Below are 19,832 nucleotides of genomic sequence, written 5' to 3'. Positions count from 1 at the left end.
AATATTGATTTCTTTCTACAGTGATAAAAAAAATTGAAGTAATATTTGAAATGAGCAGCTGACACATACAGGTTTCACCTCCACAGGCTTTGTTTTATTTTTCCCTAACTTTACGTTGACCTTTATTTGACTGGCTTGTAGGTAACTATCCAGAAAGTAGACAGTTTTCTTTCAAAGCTGGAAGTCAGTTAGCATTGGTTCTAATAACAATGATGTAAGTGCACAGGTCGCTGTGTTTTGTACTCAATGCTGTTTACATTTCTGTTGCTAAGGTCCCTGAGTGAAGGCCATAGCACTTTATTCTCTTAAGGTGACAGCAACTTGTGTAGATAAGCAGTGCACACTGTACATCAGTAAAGAAGTTGCTTGAGTTGGTTTTGCTTCCTTGATCTACAAGACAAACACTGGAATAAGGTCACACTTTCAGATGGGCAGTTTCATATTTCAGCCCTGTTTCCAGTGCAGCATCAGGAAACCTTTTGAAAATTACCAGTACATACAGAAGAAGAGAGGAGAAAATGGCCTCTCTGTCATCCTTTCCCATGTTTTTTTCCTGGGGATTTAAAAAAAAATACTGTAGTGCTTGGTTACTTCAGCCTTTCCCAGGCTTCTTTATAAAGTTTGCACAGAACTCCTCACCCCTGTGAGACCCAGTGTGTCACCTCTCACTGTGCCACAGTTTCACAGTTGAGGTTTTGAGGTCGGCATTGTCTGCCTGCAGCCAGCAGCAGTGCAGGGCTTTTCCCCTGCTGGTAAAACACAGCCAGAAATGCACCCCCAGTCCTGAGAATGTCTTTCTCCATTGCAATATAACATGACATGTTTCCAAAGTGTTCTTTACAAGTATTTCTGAAGAAGAAAATAAAAGAGCATTTATTGACTGTTGTGGTTTGCTCTGACCTTGAATTAGAGTGCGGTACAGAAAACTGCCAAATTTGGCCTGTCCTAAGAAAAAGACAAAGATGGCACAGCAGCAACTCAACTAACAAAACATATGTGCAAAATACTTCCTGGTACACCCATGTTCTGGCCTCCTGAAAAAAAATTTGCCAAGACAGATTTTTTGACCGGTTAAGTTCTTCCAATAACTGTATAACCTGTTCTGCACTTTTGATTCATAGAATGTTCACTTTCTGGCTTCCTGAAGTGGTTCCAAAGTTCATGTCATAAGCAGAAAAAATTTTAGAAAGCTTGGGCTGATCATGTAGAAATTAGCCAGACTAATTATAATAAGAAAGCATCAACATTTACAGAAAATTCAGCTCATTGCATTTTCTAATCAGGCAGAAAAATACTTTCAGATCAAGAATGCAAAATGTTGTATGTGTTCCTTTTTATATAAAAATATTTGTATCCTAACAGTAGCATGGATAGAGTGTACCAGCCAACATCTGAAACTTTCAGCAAAGACAAGAGGACCAGAGAGCCAGCAGGAATTTTCAAACTATTTGCCATTTGGTGAATAGAACCCTGGAAAGATGCTTTCACAGACACAAAAGTGGCTTCTGGATTACCAAGGAATAGAAGAAGAGAGATGCCAGTGAAGGGTGAGTTAGGAGCCCTATGGACTGACAACACTGAAACCAGCAAAGCACAATATTGCTCTTACACCACTGCTCCACCTGCACCTTCCTTACTCAACCCCAAAGGGACCACACATGGAGGACAGGATCTCTCAGTGCTTTGTGGCTCTGGTGACACCACCACCAAGGCTAGCATTTATCTGCACGTTGAATGTGGCTTTTATCTGATCTATAGCAGTTCTGTAATGTTACCCACAGCTCATAAAATTTGCTTGCTATCTAAGAATCTCAGCTTTCATGTGCTGGTGTTATCAACAGCCATGGTATTGATGATGAGTGATAATGATGATGTTTTTAGTCATAATAGTTGCGGGGACTTGGAAATGTGGAAGTTTAATAAGTCAGAAAAAAACCCAAAGAACAACAGAATGAAAATTAAAATTCACCTATATTATTTCACAATCTTAGAAACAAACTCTTTTTTGAATGCTTGCCTTTACCAGTAATGTTGTACTGATACTCCCAAGTCACTTTTAAGACAGTAGAAAGTGTGATTATATTCTTCTCTGCATAAAAAGGTAAAAGTCTGTAGCTCTTTCTGTCCAGCTCCAGGCTCAGCAGTCACTGGACTGCAGTGAGAGGGAGTTTTTGGTGTCTGCTGCCATTTCTTAAGTATTCAAAAACCAGGATAGTTACCCTCATTGCAGTGAACTTGTTATGGGATCACGGGACAGCACCTTCAGCAGTTCAGAGGAGCAAAAAAACATCAAGTAATGAGGGCCTGGACTGAGATTAGCACAGAGCTGAAAGATACTTTAGGAGATTACCTGGGAGGCATTTTGGGAGACAGCTGGGCAGTCCCACTGCTTGCAGGCAGCACTATCAGCTCTACTCTTTGCACCAAGGTAGGAAAACAGGAATCCCCCCTACTTTACTCCTTCCAATGCGCTAATGGGGATTGAGGAGGTAGCAGATCTATCTTACTCCCAAGATTTAGTAAGGACAGATACAGAATGGGGAACCCTTGAGTCTGCTGCCTATTGGTTAGTGCCACAAGGCTAATGCAGATTCTTCTGTAATTGCTTGCTACACATATGTGGCAACATACAAAGGCCTCATGAATTGCAAAGAAATTGTATCTTAGATAATTTTGGATTAATCACAGTTTTCTCTAGAGGTACTTTTAATGAGGGACATACCCTCTACTTTGTATTCCTGCCCAAGGCTGCACATTTCCATGCCATATCATGAGGAACTGGCTCTACAAAGCCATCATTAATTTCATAGCTGTCTCCCCCCCCTCTAACAGTGGAGGACTCTTCACTATGAACTGTGCCTAGAGGCAGACTCTGGTGTATGGATTTGTGCTTCTTTGTTCACCTCCCCATGAAATACTGAAGACATTATGCACTTAAAAAGTCACAATAAAGTTTAAAGAAAATAATTATAAAACAAGCCTTCTATTCTTTACTCTGTTAAGGTCGCAGTTATTGAAAATTAAGATTTCTTCTCTTTTACCATGGATATGCTATTCTAATTTGTTTATAAACAGAATATAATAATGACATTCAGAAAAAATTATATTAAAAATGTTACACTAAGCTTTTTTTGCTGCTGTTAAGTAATTACACAGAGGAGCCCATTTTTCAGGACCTGCTGAGATTTGGTATGTCTCGAAAGCTAAGCCCTTGAATCCCAGATTAAATATGCAAAGGCAGCGGGAACAATTCCTGCTTTGCTTGTGCATTCACAACTTCCCTGAGCCCTGCAAGGTCTGGCTGCACCACGGGTCCTGGACCAGTCCTGAGCCAAGTCCCCTGTGAGCCAGATCTGGCTGTGGTGTTTCCAGTGTGACCAGCTGCTGCAGCAACACTGATATTGTTTGGGTTGTGCAAGGGCTAAGTCAGGACAAAATTTGGGGAACAGCAGCTCTGGCTCTGTAGTTTAATTGGAGACAGTATTAGCATGAACTCAAAAAACACAAAACTGACTAAGCCAGGACAGAAACATCATTGCTGCAGCAAAAGCAAATTTAAACTAAGTAGGGAAGTTTCTAAAGGACAATTTGCCTTCGTAGCAATTGTGTAGCTCAGACACAGAGACTCCTGAGCTGAATTCAGGCCAGTGATACCATCCTGCTCTGCCTGGATTAGAAGCCTTGCACTGTACCCAGTTACCTGCAGCCACTTTGCAGAAACCCCGAAGTGTTCCACTGAATGATCTGAGGGAACATTCCCAGTATTCCCCCTCCCCAACAGGGCACACTTTCATGCCCACTGTGCACCAGGGTTAATGGCACAGTTCTGCTTTGAATTTTTTCTGTTATTTACCCTTTCTCCACTAGATGCTACACTGAGACCATCAAACATTTATTGAGTCAAATAACATAAATTTGAAGACTTAGCACAGAATAGTGTGTTTAAAACAAAACAGTGACAGCATTGCTCTGTGTGGTGTGAGGGTGAGACTCGTGCATTTCACATTGGAGTAACTGCTCTGACTTCATCAGAGATTCTTACTTGGCACTGCAGGAAAGAGGGATAAAGCAAGTTTATGTTTACTGGCATTATTATTCATATGCAATTGTATCAAGAAATCACCTAAATGTGTGAAATGGTTTACTGAGAGTGCCACAAAATCTAAAATTAACCAAATAATATATGCCAATACAATGAGCTACTCCTTTTTTCTCTTTATATCTTAGAAATTCAAAATTGCATGCTGAGCTGGAAAATTACACTAGATTATATTTTTTATGAAGCTTCTTCAAATAATATCACAGATACACATTTCTTGATGTTATGCAAGCCCTTGACCCAGGCAGCTGGGGAAGTGCTATGCAGTGTGGCTCCCACAGAGCCTGCCAGCCTGGTTTTAACTTGTGCGTTGTGCAACACCTTCTGGTAAACAACCTGAGATCCTCTTACCTCTCAGTGCAGGCAGGCCCAACCAGGCACTGCTGCAGAGCCTTTCTCATGTGACAAGTTTACTGGATAAATGTGTTCCAGCCTGTCTTGGAGGCTCTGCTTGGACAAAGCCAAGTGAAGGTCGGAGACGGTTCCAGCTAATTAAGGTCTTCAGGGCTGTGTCTCTATCAGGTCTGTGGTTACCCCCCATTCCTAAAGGTCTACTTATTATGTACCACACTATTCAGAAATGTGCTGTGTGTTGTAACCCAATTAGCAGCACCTCTATTGTTTCAAGAAAGGGGTAAATGTAATTTGAGAAAACTGCAATATGACCTGGTTAAGGTACAGCATCAGTGATATACTTCCTTTCCAGCAAAAATCAAAACATAGCTTCAAAACCCTGCTATATTGGCCTGTCCTGCTGTGACATGCTTTAATTTGCTTATCTGGTCTTAATCTGGGAAAAGAACTAGAATAGAAAAGAATGGTTTGTTGAAGCTCAACAGGGCCTAATGGCAGTCAATATTTACTGTTCAGGAACATAATCTGCTGCTGGTGTGATGAGGTTCAAAATATAAATTATATACATCAGCTGAGGATCTAGGCCACATGCTCAGCAAACTGGGCCCTGGCCTCCTTATTGACCATTCACAAGCTCATCTTCAGATTAGTATAGAGAAAGGTGGATTAAGAGCATGGTGAGGGGGAATCTCCTTTTTTGTTTTTCTTTTCTTCCTGTAGGCATGGTTAAGCTTAGATCAGTTTAGCCAGTGGCAAGATGCAGCATTATTTATTCTAAGCTATGGACTCTACAGTGTTTCAGGCCAGAGGTTTCATTTTGGTAGAATTTCATGTAATACTCTGCAGTGAGGAGTAAAAGTCAAGATTAGGAGTAAAAGCCACAGATTTACAAAGAAGGACCCTAAATATTTTTACATTGCACTGGTTATACTGAGAAGCTATTAGAAATATGAAAAATAAATTACTAAAAGTAATAAAAATAAATGCTTGTCCTCAGGTAATTAACTTACTTACTATTTATTCCATCTGAAGAGTTAAAAACAAGCATGAAGCCCAGCCTCAAAGTAGGTCATAATTCTCTGAAAAATCACTCATAAGGTCATGACCTAAATGAAATAGAGTTTGCTTCATAATGATCCTGGGAAGGAAGGGATCGGCCAGTGGTAGGGAATCAGCATGTCAAAGGGAATTGTAAATGGGAGCTTTGCAGAGCTTTCATCTTTTCCAGATGGGTTCATCTCCAGCTCAGGTCAGTATTGATTGAAAACTGTTACTCTGCACAGTCTGTTCAGTGCCCAGTGACTCTGGGAATTGAATCATGTTCCCAGCACACAAGCAGTAGCATCTCGTAAAACCACCACTAGACCTGAAATTAATTTCTAATTTTGCTGGCAGCTTTCCAACAGAGAGGTCAGGCTGAGGAGCAGCTGTAAGGATGAGAATTCCCCCTGGCAAAGCTGGAGGCATGTGGGGGCACAGACCACAGAGAAGGGCGGATGTGGCAGGGCAGCAGCAGATTTGCACCTCTGCCATCCAGGCAGGGATTTCAGTCTTCTGAGTGCTGGTGGAGCAGCAAGTCCAAGGGCTGCTCCAGGTCTGCCCTGTGAGAGGTGCTTCATGGCAAGAGAACAGGCTGGAGAGAGCCAATCACAGCCTGACATGAGAACCAGCAGGGCTGGGCAGCCTCTCCCACGGCCCTGCTGAGCACCTGCACCAAGCTGCTGGTAACTGCAGGCAGGACCACACAGGTGACTCCAGGGAGTCAGACCAACAGAGGCAGCATCACAAGGGGTGACTTAGAGAACTCATTTGGTGGCATGTTATTGCCATGGGGGAGGTAGGAAGAATACAAATTTGATAGGGTATTACAAAAGTTTAAGCGATCTCATGTGTGCAGACAAATAATGTTCTTTATCTGCCTCTACTAGGGAAGAAAGCAAAAATATCCCTGTGTTTCTTTTCCACTTCTGCTGGCTTCTGTGTTTGGACAGCATGAGACAATTTTTGGGTGGAGAAATTTTGCTTGCTAAGGAATACCAGGGAGGAAGCATTTCATTTTCAAAGTCCCTGGGTTGGAGCTTATTCTTGCCATTTGTAGGGAGAAACCCAAACATTATGTGGACCTTTTTTGCTCCATACAAGAAACAGCAACAAAGCCAGGAAGTGTTGCAGTTTGCAGTATTGGAAAGTTTGCTGAAAAAGAAATAGTAATAGGAATTACTGAAAGCAAGGAAGTAATTTTTGGGGCAGAATTTCTTCAACACATTTATATTGCTATAAGATTAGTTAATATTCTTGCCTTGCATGTGATGAATCACATTGCCCCAAGCCATGTAGAAGGATGCACTGCTGATACTAAAGAAATTTAACTCATCTTCAAATCACAATTGTTGAGTGCCTGTCATTTTATGGTAGAACTAGTCCCAGGAAAGTCTGGATGAGTGATACCACTTTCAGGTATCAAGCACTGGAAAATGCATGCACACATAAACTGACTCTATGATACAAAATCTCAGCAGATTACCACTTTTCCATTGAGCACATTCAAGAAATACTGCACTGCTCTTGCACTGTGCTGGCTTGGGCTGGGGTAGGGCTCAGTTTCCTCACAGTAGCTGCTTTGGGGCTGTGGTTTGGATTTGTGCTGCAAGCAGTGCTCATAATTCACGGTGTTTCCATTATTGCTGAGCAGCACATACACGGTCAAGGCCTTTTCTGCACCACCCACCAGAGAAATGGCTGGGAGGTGCACAAGGAGCTGGGAGGGGACAGAGCCAGGACAGCTGACCCCAAGTGACCCAGGGATGTCCCATCCCATATGGCATCACGCTCGGCATACGGAGCTGGGGAAGGTTGCTGAGGGGCCACTGCTCAGGAACAGGCTGAGCACTGGTCTGTTGGTGGTGAGCAGTTCGGGTTGTATTCATCACCTGTCTTTCTGGGGTTCTATTTTTTTCCTCTTTCATAATTTTCTTTTCACCACAAATAAGATAAAATTTTATCTTATTTTGGTTATCTAACTGTACTTTCCTCAACCCAAGAGTTTTCTCACCCTTCCAATTCTCTTCCCCCATCGCACCAGGGGCAGTGAGTGAGCAGCAGTGTGGGGCAGAGTTGTTGGATTATAAAAAGCCAATAACTACAAAAACTTATTCCTTCTCATTATCCCCTCTCACTCTTCCAATCCTCCCTGCTTCTCTCCCAATTCTACTCTATCTTTTACTAAATATCTTCTTGCCTGTAATCTCTTGAACTTGAGCAACTTTTACCAGTTTTTTGGACTGGTACAAATAATGGTACAAGACCATTATTTCTGGATTTATCCAAATGCTGCATAGATTCTGATGCACTCCCCCACCTCTTCTTACCAGCCCTCTAACCACAGCATCTGACAGCACATCCCTAACTCTTGTTACACTTTGTTCCTTCCAAAAATTTCCACCTTTGGAAGATGGAGAGCCCAGTGTGCTGTTGACTCCTTTTGCTGTCCTTTTTTGTGGATCTGAGGATCCTAGTGAGACACCTCACAAATATTTTAGGGAAAGTAAAGAACCTCTGAATGTGGGGAAAGGAGGAAATTAAACTTTGTGCAGGATGGCTAAGCCACATGAAGCAACCATTTACCAAGTGTGTTTCAAAAGCAAATTTGCTGGCAGGTGGACCAAGTGGATAACACACAAGTTATTTTTAGGGATTTAGAAAATATCCTTACATAGAAATAGGAACTGTGGGAATGCTCTTTTTTCATGCATGCCTTGGATCAGTGCATTCATATGAGGATGAGACAAAGGGCTTCACCCAGCCCCAAGCACAGCAGCTTGTACCCCACATGCAGTGCCAGGATACACCAGCAGTGGCAGCTCCCCATCTCAGGGGAGAGATTCCTCATTTAATTCCTGCCCACTCTGCCACGCCCTGACTCCCTTGCCTGTGCCATTCAGGGTGCTGTGGCAGGTGCAATCTTGCACACAGGACGTGCTGCCATGTCCCCTCTCACTGTTGGGTTTCTCACGTGTCAGTGATCGTTTCTCACACCACTGCAGTGCCCCCTGGCAGAGCACAGCACAGGTTTGGAGGCTGTTGGAGGGCAGGCACTGAGGCAGCTCTAACAAATGACAAATTCTTATATCCACCCACTGAAGCACTGTTAATGCATCATACACAAAGTTTAATGGAAAAAGTCAATGCTAGGATCACACTTCCACCACAAGTGAAATGGTTTGTTGTGCACATCAGTAATTACACTTCTTTGCATTTTACCCAAGGCTCACAGTATTTTTTGTAGAGCTTTTTGTCACTGTATATTAGTAATTTTGCCAAAGCTGAGGCACAAACAAAGAGGGAAATATAGTGCTCAATTGAAAGCAGCCCAGGTGCAGCAATATCATTTGTATGAAGCAAATTTACCAACTGCAGTGGGTGTAGTTCTCTGATGGATGGTCAGACTGACTGGTCCCTGTAACCTCATCTGGCCCCAAATATTGCAACTAACCCTGGAATAAGGTCCACATAGAGAGGTGCTCTGAGCCCACCTGAAGGCTCATCACTTGTGATTTCTACCTTCACACCCCACCTTAGGAGGAGAATACAGCTCTAATCCATCAGCTGTGACGTGCCAGCAGTACTGCATATCTCAGAGTAGCCTGGGGGGATGCCCTGCCAAACTAAGTGTAGAAGTTTGGCCAAATGTGCCTCAAATCTATTAATTTCACAACTGAAGGTCAGTTTTGCTAATAGTTTTAACAGACCATGCTGTGTATATCTGGTGAGAGTAATGAGGCCTTGGCTAATGCATCATTTAATACTGTTAAAATTTTGCTGAAACTGCCAGGCTGGGGATTTTTTTGTTGTTGTTTGTTTTTAGTAGTGTGAACATCTTGGGTTTGGCTTGAGTGAAATAAAGAATTAGATCCTGCTAGAATAAAATTTAAACATAGTTTCTGAAGCTGAGAAATGGCATTAAAGTAGGTCTTTTCAGTACAAAGCAATTCAGATTATTATTGCATGAATAGCCTCTCAAGAGAAAATATAAATGGAAAATATATATTTAAGATACACTTGCTCAGACATTCAGCAAAATGAATGCATTTTTGCTTTTACATCACACAGCCTGTTAGAGCTGAGGTGACTAAAACACCCTGCAGAACTGTGACTTGGACTACATAACCTCGTGTCAGAGCCTGCTCACATCCCAGCGTGAGCTACCCTGGAGTTGGTCTGAAGGCACTCTGCCCTGTCCCAGCATGGAGGCTGCAGCTATTTATTCCTCAGCTTGCCAACAGCTCCTCATTTTCTCCTAGAGGGGTCTTTGGAGGAAGTCAGGTACTTAGCAAGCAAAGCTTTCCAGAATGAAGGCTGCTGAGGGAGGCAGCATGAACACATTAGCCAGAGGCCAGATACCAAGGATAGAAAGGAAAAGCGGAGAGGATTTTGCCTGTTTGAAACAGGTCCTTAATGAACATGCTAAGATTTGATACAGAAGAGATCAATGACTTCCTAAAAACACAGACTACTTGTGTAGATAACATCAGGGGTAACACAGGGAAAAAACCCCAAAGAAGAGCTCTGAGAAGGGATCTCTCAGACAGAGCTTAAGTGTCTCATTTAGAATAGCATGTAACACTAGTTCTTAAAAAGAAAAGAAAAAGCAGGTCAAATCTGGAAAAGCGGTAAGGAAAAGGTCTCAAAATGAAAGAGTAATGCCTCTGGCAATGAGGTGTCAATAAGAGCTGAAGTGTGAAGTTGTGCTGTTTCTGCAGGTTGGAACTTCTGTCTCAAGGGAGGGGGGAAGCAGATTTGCCTTAACGCAGAGTCCTGTGTGATCCCAAGGGAGGCTGGTGCCGGTACCCACGGCTGACATGCACTGCCAACTTCTGGTGAATCAGAATCCTGCTCACATTATTTCCTAGTCAAATCCTTTATTATTACTTTGAGAAAAAGGTGGTGCGGGAGTTGTAACACCAGCCCTGTACCAAATGTCTGCACTAAAGAATCATTTCACAGATACTGTTTTTCAGAACTGTCTGCAGATAAAAAATGTGGGCTCCAAATGAATCCTTACAGGATATCCACTAAGTGGATTCATGGCTGATCATTCACATTTACTGCTGTCTCCTGAGGGGATGCTGCTTAACAAGCTCACCGGATGGCACAGCTAATTTGTAAGTCAGTGTTTCAGCTTTGTCACTTACAACGTGCAGCATCTTTTTATGCAGCAACAACATCTTTAATTTACATACTCAACATCATCAAGCTGTTCAGGTGTGACCATGCTATAAAACCTACATGATTCTAGAACAGCTTTGTGCTGACATTATTTATTTATTTGCTATATCAGCCTATGTCAGCACAAAATAAAAGCAGGTAGAAAAGGCACATGAATTTTCTTTAGCTTAAAAATCAGTTACAAGAATTTTGTTCCTACAAAGACCATATAGGCTGTAAACCCATATTTTATGTCTGAACATATCTGCTTCTTGCAGTCTTTTCCAGTGATTTACAATGCCAATTATGCTAGAATTGGACATATGGAATGGCATCATCGGGGATGATGAAGGTCTGCAAGCTTTGTATAAAGCAAAGGTGTTTTAAGCAATACAGCAGTTAGATGTTTGTTTTCCAAAAAAACCCAAAGGGTTTCGCTTTCTGCATCCAATTTAAACCAAAGGCTCAACAAAAGCAATACATCACAAGAGCAAATACAATGATGAAATACTTTTACATATGCATCCATAGAGGATATCAGAGTGATCAATTTGCATACCCAATTCTGAAATAAGATTCCTGTGTGACTAGTTGGTTCCATTGCAATCTTTTGTTCCATCTACAGGAGCCGCCCACCTGTGCTGCCAGCCAGCTGCAATAGGCTGTTACACAACTCAACACATGTCCCACTTAGTCCCTAAAACTGGTTTCAGCCAGCTCTCAAGATTTCATTTCTCTTGAGAAAAGTAATTTACTAATTGTGATGTGTACTTTAGGCTTCTGGCAATGTCCTGTGCCTTCAAGGCCCTGCTGACATTGTGTTCCTGTGCTTTTGGTGGCCTGCACTGTATTTCTCTGCTTTCTTGCAGTGAACTTCAAGGCCTGGCTTCCTGATAAAATAACTCATGTTTCACTAGCACAATGTGTACATCCCCACTCTAAGGTCACTGGATAGTTCAATGTACAGAAATAATGGTCCGTTGGGATGTGCATAAAGATAAGCAGAGAGATATAAATAGATACAACGCTTTCCTAATGTTCTATTATTAATATATCTTCATTATGGCAGTATGACTGCTGTGTTATCAAAACTGCTTTACAACAGATGCAAACTTTTAACCAGACATATGGGCTGATACAATCTAGAGAGCTCTTTGAAGTCAGAGGGTGAATAATCGAACCAGCTTAACTTTAAATCCTCTCAAAAAGCACACAGTTTTTGGAATCAAGCAATTGCAGTTTGCTTTAGAATGACAAGCTTTTAAAAATCTAAAGGAAATGTTATTACTGTTCCACAATATATTTTTCTTTTTTTATCTCTTACACATACCTCATATACATCTCTGTGGCTTGGAACATGGGTTTGTTTGCTGCCTGTCCAGGGCATAACAACAGGATGCCAGATTCACAGCTATTTACATTGCTTGACTCCTAAATGTCAATTATAATGAAAGAGAAGAAGAAACATGGTGGGGAGATCTTTTTGAGTGAGCTTTCTAGATTACTGTGTCTTGTTTTTCACAAGGGTTTCATCTTTCATCACAGTGTCCAATAACCAGTCTTATCCATCCTTGGGTATTTCCCATCAGCAATCTGTTCAGATTCTAATCAGCTTTTAAACACTAAATTGTATCCATTTTAAGCATGCCTTTTGTATTGATATGAAAAGGATGTTTAGGGTGAAAGGAACACACACAGAGCCCTACAGAATATATCTCTGGTTTGGGCTGCTGCATTGTTCCTCCATGCAGGTCCCAAACAGCCTCCCTGTGACTAACATTGCCATGGCCTGATTTACACACAGATTTAGTATCTGCAACTCATTATCATATTTAAACTTCTGGGTGGCTCAACTCCTTTGAGAAATTGGACCTAATAGCATTCTACACAGAAAAAGATGTAAGTACCTATTAACCTGTAGCAATTTACCATAGCATTTATAAAGATATGAATAACGTGCAGAGTCATGCACATCTTACTAATGCAGACTGAATTATTCATTGCAAAGCTGGGCAATATTTTTATCAAATACTTATTATGGATAAATATTTTCCTTATTCAGTACCTTGATGTATGTTTGAATAACACCTTGCCAATAATTCTTCATGCAAATGTTGCACTGAAATATTAGCTCTTTCTTCCTTTGAATAGTTATTTCCAAATCAATTTCCTTTGTGTTATTTATTCATTACAAATGAATAAATGGTATTCATGGAGCTTGTTTCTCTCTAGGCTAATAAACAGACTTGGTGTTAGCCCCAAAGTACTTGTAATTTCAGCTTCATACATGCAAACTCTTGCACACAGTGGATCTCTGTGCTATCACAGTATTTCTGGCATCAACATGGAGATAAAAGAAACACAGGAAACCAAGGAAAAGTGACTCAAAAGTTTAAACTATGAAGTCAATGCATATGTATTGGTTATATGCCCTTATTCCATTGACTGTCATTCTTTATGTTGGTTTTGGTCTTTCTGCCCTTTGCTTCCTTTAATGCCTGAACACACTCAATCTCATATTTTCTTGTCTATTTGTTTGAGATTGACCAGTTTATATTTGCTGGCAATTAGTCCTCAATTTCTGGTCAAATGCTTCTCTTGCATTTAGGACTGTAAATACAAAACTAAATAATTCTCCAGCCATGCAAATATTCTCCAAGACTTAACCCCAGGCATGCAGGTGCTGCTTTTGTCTCCTTTCCTTTAATTTTCAAATATAAACACACCATCACCATGATCAAAATTCACCTTTGTCATCAGTGGCCAAAACAGGACAGCCTTGGCATTTTGTGGTGCAAAACTCTGTGGACAGCCTGTACTTCCTAAGTTTCAGGGAAAGTATTTCTTCTTATAAATTATAGACAAGACGTGCATACCGTGAGGTAAAATGCGGCCAGTGATTCCCAGCTCCTGGAGGCACAGGCTGGCTTGTGTCCATAAGGATCAGGGCTCCCTCCCTCTTAGAAAGGTCACACACATATTACAGGATGGCCCTTCTTATTGTGAGACACCACCATTACTGTCATTATTACTGTTATTACTGCTGCTATGGTAATGCCACCAACAGGGAGCTGGCTTTTTTCAAACGCACCGTGTGAAATAACGTGGTGCCTGTGCTGCAGCCCTCTGGGGTGAGGCTTTTACAGCTCAGGCTGTTGGCCTGCTGTGGGGTGTGTAGGAACACAGGGGCTCTGGGTGACACTGGATAACCAGCCACGGTGATGGAAAGTAAGTAATACCCAGCAGAGTTAGGAGAGACATTTCAAAATCATGTTCCAGGCCAAACAGAAATGCTGGGGCAGGTGCACCCTGCAGCGTGTGCACAGATGTTACTCTCCTGCAGCAGATCACGCTCCCTTCTGCCAGATTGAAATGCTACTTTAAAAATGCTTCTAGCTGCAAGCTGGCATTATTGCTTCCTCCCAGTAATGAGGCTCTGGCAAAACATTTACCAGCATTACAATTTACCTGTACTCAGCTTTGCACTTGCATTTGCTGATCACTGCGGCTGAAGCAAAAGAAAACAAACATATCAAACACATGCACACATTACTTAAATATAATGCACATTACTACATGTTGTCCTCAAAATAAATAAACAAACAGAAAGCAAATTCACAGAACAGAGTCTCTGTCTACTCTGCCAGCTACCTAAAAGTCTGTTGTGATCTCTGATCAGACAGATCAGTCAGATATTTATGACTCTGTAATTTTTGAACATAGAAAGATGTAAGTCATAGCTACTTTTAAAACAAAACACTGGTGTGTCAAGAATGAAAAGATAATAGCAGCACAGGTTCTGGCCAGATCTAAATCCCAAGTGATGGAGAGACAGAGGGAGATTAGGATAGGATCCTGTGGTCCAGGGACGGCCAAAGTAAATGGTGACTATCCAGTTCTAGTTTGGGCAATTTTCCATTCACCTGTGTCATGTTTTTTAGAACAATAATCATAGGAATTATTTAACATCTTTATTTACTGCCACTCTTCTGCTTACAGATGAAGGTCACAGCAGTTACCATCATGAAACGGAACCATATGGCTTCAAGATCAGAAACAAATTTGCTAAACCCTGTCTGCATTATTTTAATTCCTGTCTTGATAATGAAACACCAAATGAGAACAGAATTCAGCCTAAAAGATGAGGTGTCAGAATAATTTTATATCTTGTCAGTAGGTAATGACTGTAATGGTATCTCTTACTTAGGTACCTTCATTAACAACTTAATGGTGAGAGCATGTTTTAGCAATGGTGAATGTGTGGAATACTTCATGTTCTGGGCAAAAGATTAGTTTAATGAGGAGCGAGCCAATTTCCTGAAGAAGTGCCTTATATAGTTCCTGCTTTTAAAAGAAGAACAGTAACATGAACAATTTATCATTACAACGTATAACAACACTTAACTTCATGGTTTGGTGCATTTATAGCACTCCTGGAGAGGGGAGAGAGATTAATAGATTTTTCTCACGTGGTAAAATAGGTGGAAATTTGTTCTTCCAAATCCTTTTGCTCAGTAGAGAAACATTCATTACCAGGAGATTGGGTTCAAAGAGCAAGCCATCACTTAGCCTCTCAGTCACTTCATGTTTCTCTACATGTTTTTTATGTTTTTAGGCACCTTTGAAAATGTGACCCACAGACACCCAAGCCCTGTGAATAGAGCTTTGATAAATGCTCATACCTTTCAACTACATTGTACTTCATTTTATTATAAGCAAGTAGCTTTAACTTCAGAGGGCAATAACAACAAAAGTGCTGCAATGTTTAGGAGAAGTAAAGAAGCTGCAGCAAGGAACAACCATGAGCATTATGTCATCTAGTCCATCTTGCCAACAAATGATGTTTCTCTACAGTCTTGGCAAGCAAACCTCGTAATTAGGCAGGCCAAAATAAAAACTGGCAAAAGCCTTGGTACCTGATGTGCAAAGAAAAGAAATCAGTACAAACCTAGTATTTACTTTGTCTGCATCTTTTTCAGAATTGAAGCAGAAAGGCTTCAGTGTCCTTGAATATTCATGCCCAGGAAAAAGCTGATCTAAATTTGCTGTCTTGGTACTTTACAGTTCATGTCATCTTGCATTTTTCCAATAAGTTTAAGTAGAAAAAATTTTCAGGGAAAGTTTAATTTTCTTTTCCTATTTGCTAAATATAAGATTATTTACCAGCCTACATCTGCAAGTTATGACAAGCTCACCATAATATAAAAAGACTGTGAGTTCAGGGAACTGAGATTTAGCACATTAAAAGATTATAGTTTTAAACAGTCTCAAGCTCTCCTACTGTTCTGCAGCAAAATCCTTCTGTCTCTGAGCTCTCTAGCTAGCAACTCTTTTCCAGTGCAACCATTCTATTTCTTGTTGACTCCAAATAACATATTTGCACAAAGAAAGTGGATTCTGTCTGTCTAGAAAATTATATCATGTTAGTGGTCCTCTGTTATACAAGAAAGATTAAATAAGCTGGACAGACATCAGACAAATAGAAGATATCCTCATCCTCACACAGAAGTGAAATTACATGAGATACTTGGAAAGTTGGTGATGGTGAATACTTAACTGGACAAAATGCTTTTCCCTATTATATTAATTTTTGTTAACGCCAGTCACCAAACAAACCAGACCAAATACAGGATCTTTAGGCTGATGCTGCACAAAACCCATTCTGCTTTGAGCTCAGGGGGACTGGAATGGTGCCTGCCACTCTCCCCAGCCCATGCTGGGCTGGCACACACAGCACTCTGAAAATCCAGGTAGGAGCCATGGCCAGGATGTGGCACCTGCTCCCCTGCTGTCTTGGTAGGGACAAACTGAGAGCTGCCTGAAAATAATCTACACATCAAGCCTATGGTACCATTTACTTGGTCAACAGATACCGCAGAGTAAAAGCAATGCTGGGCTGATAATTTTTTTTTTATTATTGGCCAAACAGAAATTTTTAGGGACAGAACATTGAAGGCACCTTGGCATTACCCTAATTTTTTTGAGTGGCAAACTTGGCACAAATAAAAGCCTTGCCTCTTAGAGAAGAGTCACTCAGTTCCTTCTAAGGGACCAACATGAGGGCTGCTAAAGGGCCAGGGCGCCACAAGAAAAAGAAAATGGCTCAGTTGGCAAGACAAGACACCTGCTGCATATGCCTTACACCAGGCTTTAAGCAAAGCCACTGTCTGGCCAAACCCTCTTGACTCAAATGGCATCCTGTCCATCTGTGGTAACTAAATAATTCAGAGTTGCCACAGTGCAGACACTTCATTTTTGTCTTATTAATAGATGACAGCAACCTTGGGCCAGTCTCCCTTCCCCTTGGTTTGACTCTCATTAATCAAGCCCTCGAGCTAGATACTAGTTTTCCTATCAGCATGGCCTTGGCACTTAAAATCCCAGGATTACACATGGCAGATGTAACATTAGGTGAACCAAAGAATCTCAGCCTGCAACTCCATTCAGCCTGTTAATTTCAGGAAAAGCAGTCATGTCCTCAAAGTCTTTGTGCTTTGCTGAATTCCTGAAAAAAGTTCTCTTTCAGAGAGAATGTCAAGTGTTATCCCCACTGGGCAGGAGTGACTCAAGCACATATGCTTATCACTGATTTGCTGCCAGTGCACGTGTGACTGCCTGCCTGCCACGAGGAACACAAAATTCACATCTGACACACACAGGCTTCCCCTGGATGTTCTCTGCCTGGCACACCACTGCTCTTTGGTCCACAATATTCTCATCAGAAACAGGGCAGGGGAAAACTTCTGAATTTGTGATTTTCCTTGAATTATTTATGGGGACATTGAGCAGTAATTTTTAAGCTAGGGAATCACTGTTTCATAGCTGACAGCCCATGAACCCATCCATGAGCTCCAGGGTGGAAAACCTTTAACAGCTGAGTGACAAAATGTGCAATGAGTTTATGATGGTGTGATAGATGCACACATTAAACACCAAGAAAATAAAACAGCTACAACATGATCTGTATTTTACACATTGCTTTTCATGGAACCTGTTCATGCAATAAGAAATTTATATTGTGTGCTTTTTGAAAGCCTGGATAGAAACTAATCCAAAGGAAATTACAAGGTATTAGAAGGTACTGTAAAGAAGAAAAATTGTAAAAGACACGAGGTGATAATATTTCTGTGCCAAAGTCTATAGAAAAGAGCTTTTTTGATCATAATGAAAAAATTTAGCAGTCTTTCTGCTTTCCATAACCTATTTAGTAGCAATGAAAATGTTGGTTTGATTCTTTTTTCTTTTTTTTCTTTTCTAGAAAGCCAACATAAAAAGAAAACCCAAGTAAAATAAGACTTGAGAAGGAGGCAGAGGGGACACTGTTCCACACTGCTGAAAATAATCTGTCCAAGGAAAACCCGATTAGTGCTTTGTGGTGAGGTCAGCCACCTTGTGGGATTACTTGGTTTCAGTCCCTTATTTCCTAAGGAGTTAAACACTTTCCACATTAGCTACAATGAATATGATGGAAATATTCCTTGGATTGCATGACACAAGTATCCCAGTCCCCATTCTGTTTAACCCACCATAATATTCCCTCTGTCTATTTCTCCTCCAAAGCCACAATTCCTAAATTTCCTCCTGCACCATGACACTGGGATCCCCTTCATCCATTCGTGCCTGCAACTCCCTCTTCCATATAATCTCCAGGAGATTATGGTTTAAATCTACAAATCATAAGCCTGAAGAGACGATTTAGCACAGATCTATATTCTCAACATGCACGCTAACACATGGCGCAACACAGGGGGCACAATGTCACCTCCTGCAGCCATGTGACATTGATATGTCCATGTGACAAAAGGACATCCCAGATCCCAGGGGTAATGGGTGAAGCTTTGGGGGGCTCTGAGCACAGAGTAGTCTGAGCCCCTCCCCAGATGCAGCAGCAGTGACCCAGGGGCTGAGCAGGAACATTCCTGCCCTGGTTGGCAGCAGCACGACCGGGTCACTTGCAGTGCCTGCCAGGTGAGCAGAGCTCGTGCTGGGTCATGCACCTTCCATGGCCTCCAGTTTGTATCCCAACATCTGCCATGCCTCCTGCTGGTTTGAGGAAAGCACCTCTGTTGGATTTGGCCATCAATATTGGCTCTCTGTGTACTATTCAAAGCAAAATTCAGTAGAAAATCTTTAAGATTAAAACCAGAGCAACACCGTGAAATAAAACTAGTGCATAGTAAGTCTGTTCTTTTCCAGAAGCTTTCATAGTTTAGGCTGAAGCCAACATGCACCCAAACACCTATAAAAAACAGCTAAGGAACAGTTATTTCAGACCAGACAACATATTGTGAAGTCCAACATGACAATGTTCAGTAAAAGGAGAAAAAATTTGGACACATCTGATCACAGAATATGCACACATACATTTTTGCAGAGTTCAAAGCTGCATCAAATCTTTTTCCAGCCTCAGAATAAAACAAACTTCAGAGACAACCATGCTAAAATTTGGGAAATTTGTGCTATATGTAAACTTCTCTTTAGTATTTCCACATAACACTTCTCCAGTGCAAGCAAATTTTTAATCTGGATCAAGGAAATAATAAATGTGTATGCCAGCTGAACTGCTTGTTCAGAAAATGGCATCATGCTTGGCTACTGCATTTTTTTCTGCATAAGCAGAAAAAAAGATCTACTCACCACGTGACTCTAGAAGAAAATGTACCTTTTTGATTCATCTATTGTGAGGTCTCAGCAGAGATTTTTTTCCTTTAATACTAACTGAAAGAAATTCCTAATACGTAGAAAATCCCAATTACTCTTCTTCTCATTCAGCTCTCATATCATTTCCATGCCTCTATATATCCAGTTCTGCTACTGGAAAGTAAATTAAAATTGAAAGAAATGGTTTTAAAGTTCAATTTGCAATTGCTAAAGTATGACTTTGATTTCTAATACCTAAGTTATGTTCTGGCCAGAAAAGTAAGAAAAACTTTTGCCTTTTCACCTGCTTCACAGGTGTAAAGCCATCATACACATGCCAAGTTTTCATCCAGCCACCTGCAACTGTGCCACAGCTGTCTTCATATGAGATATAGGCAAACATGATTAGCATCTCTAAATTGCAATTGCAAAAAAAACTACTGAATTCGTAACTTCCATAAAATGATGGATTCAGCATTTCCGTTTATAAGGTGCTACCACGCTTAATGAAAACTTCAATAAAAAGTTTGTCTGG

The 19,832-nt window shown here is 41.1% G+C and overlaps 1 protein-coding gene across 6 annotated transcripts in view; it reads right to left on the bottom strand.

Moving 5' to 3' along the window:
- LOC113459062 (transmembrane protein 177) overlaps nt 1–19,832 on the bottom strand; it is a 35,392-nt gene that overhangs the window by 4,856 nt on the left and 10,704 nt on the right. The gene's annotated exons all lie outside the window — the stretch shown is intronic.

This window comes from Zonotrichia albicollis, chromosome 10 (assembly GCF_047830755.1).
Source record: "Zonotrichia albicollis isolate bZonAlb1 chromosome 10, bZonAlb1.hap1, whole genome shotgun sequence".
In the NCBI taxonomy this organism is placed as follows: Eukaryota; Metazoa; Chordata; class Aves; order Passeriformes; family Passerellidae; genus Zonotrichia; species Zonotrichia albicollis.
Note: the sequence above shows the minus strand (reverse complement) of the source record. Positions and strands in the feature narration are given on the sequence as shown.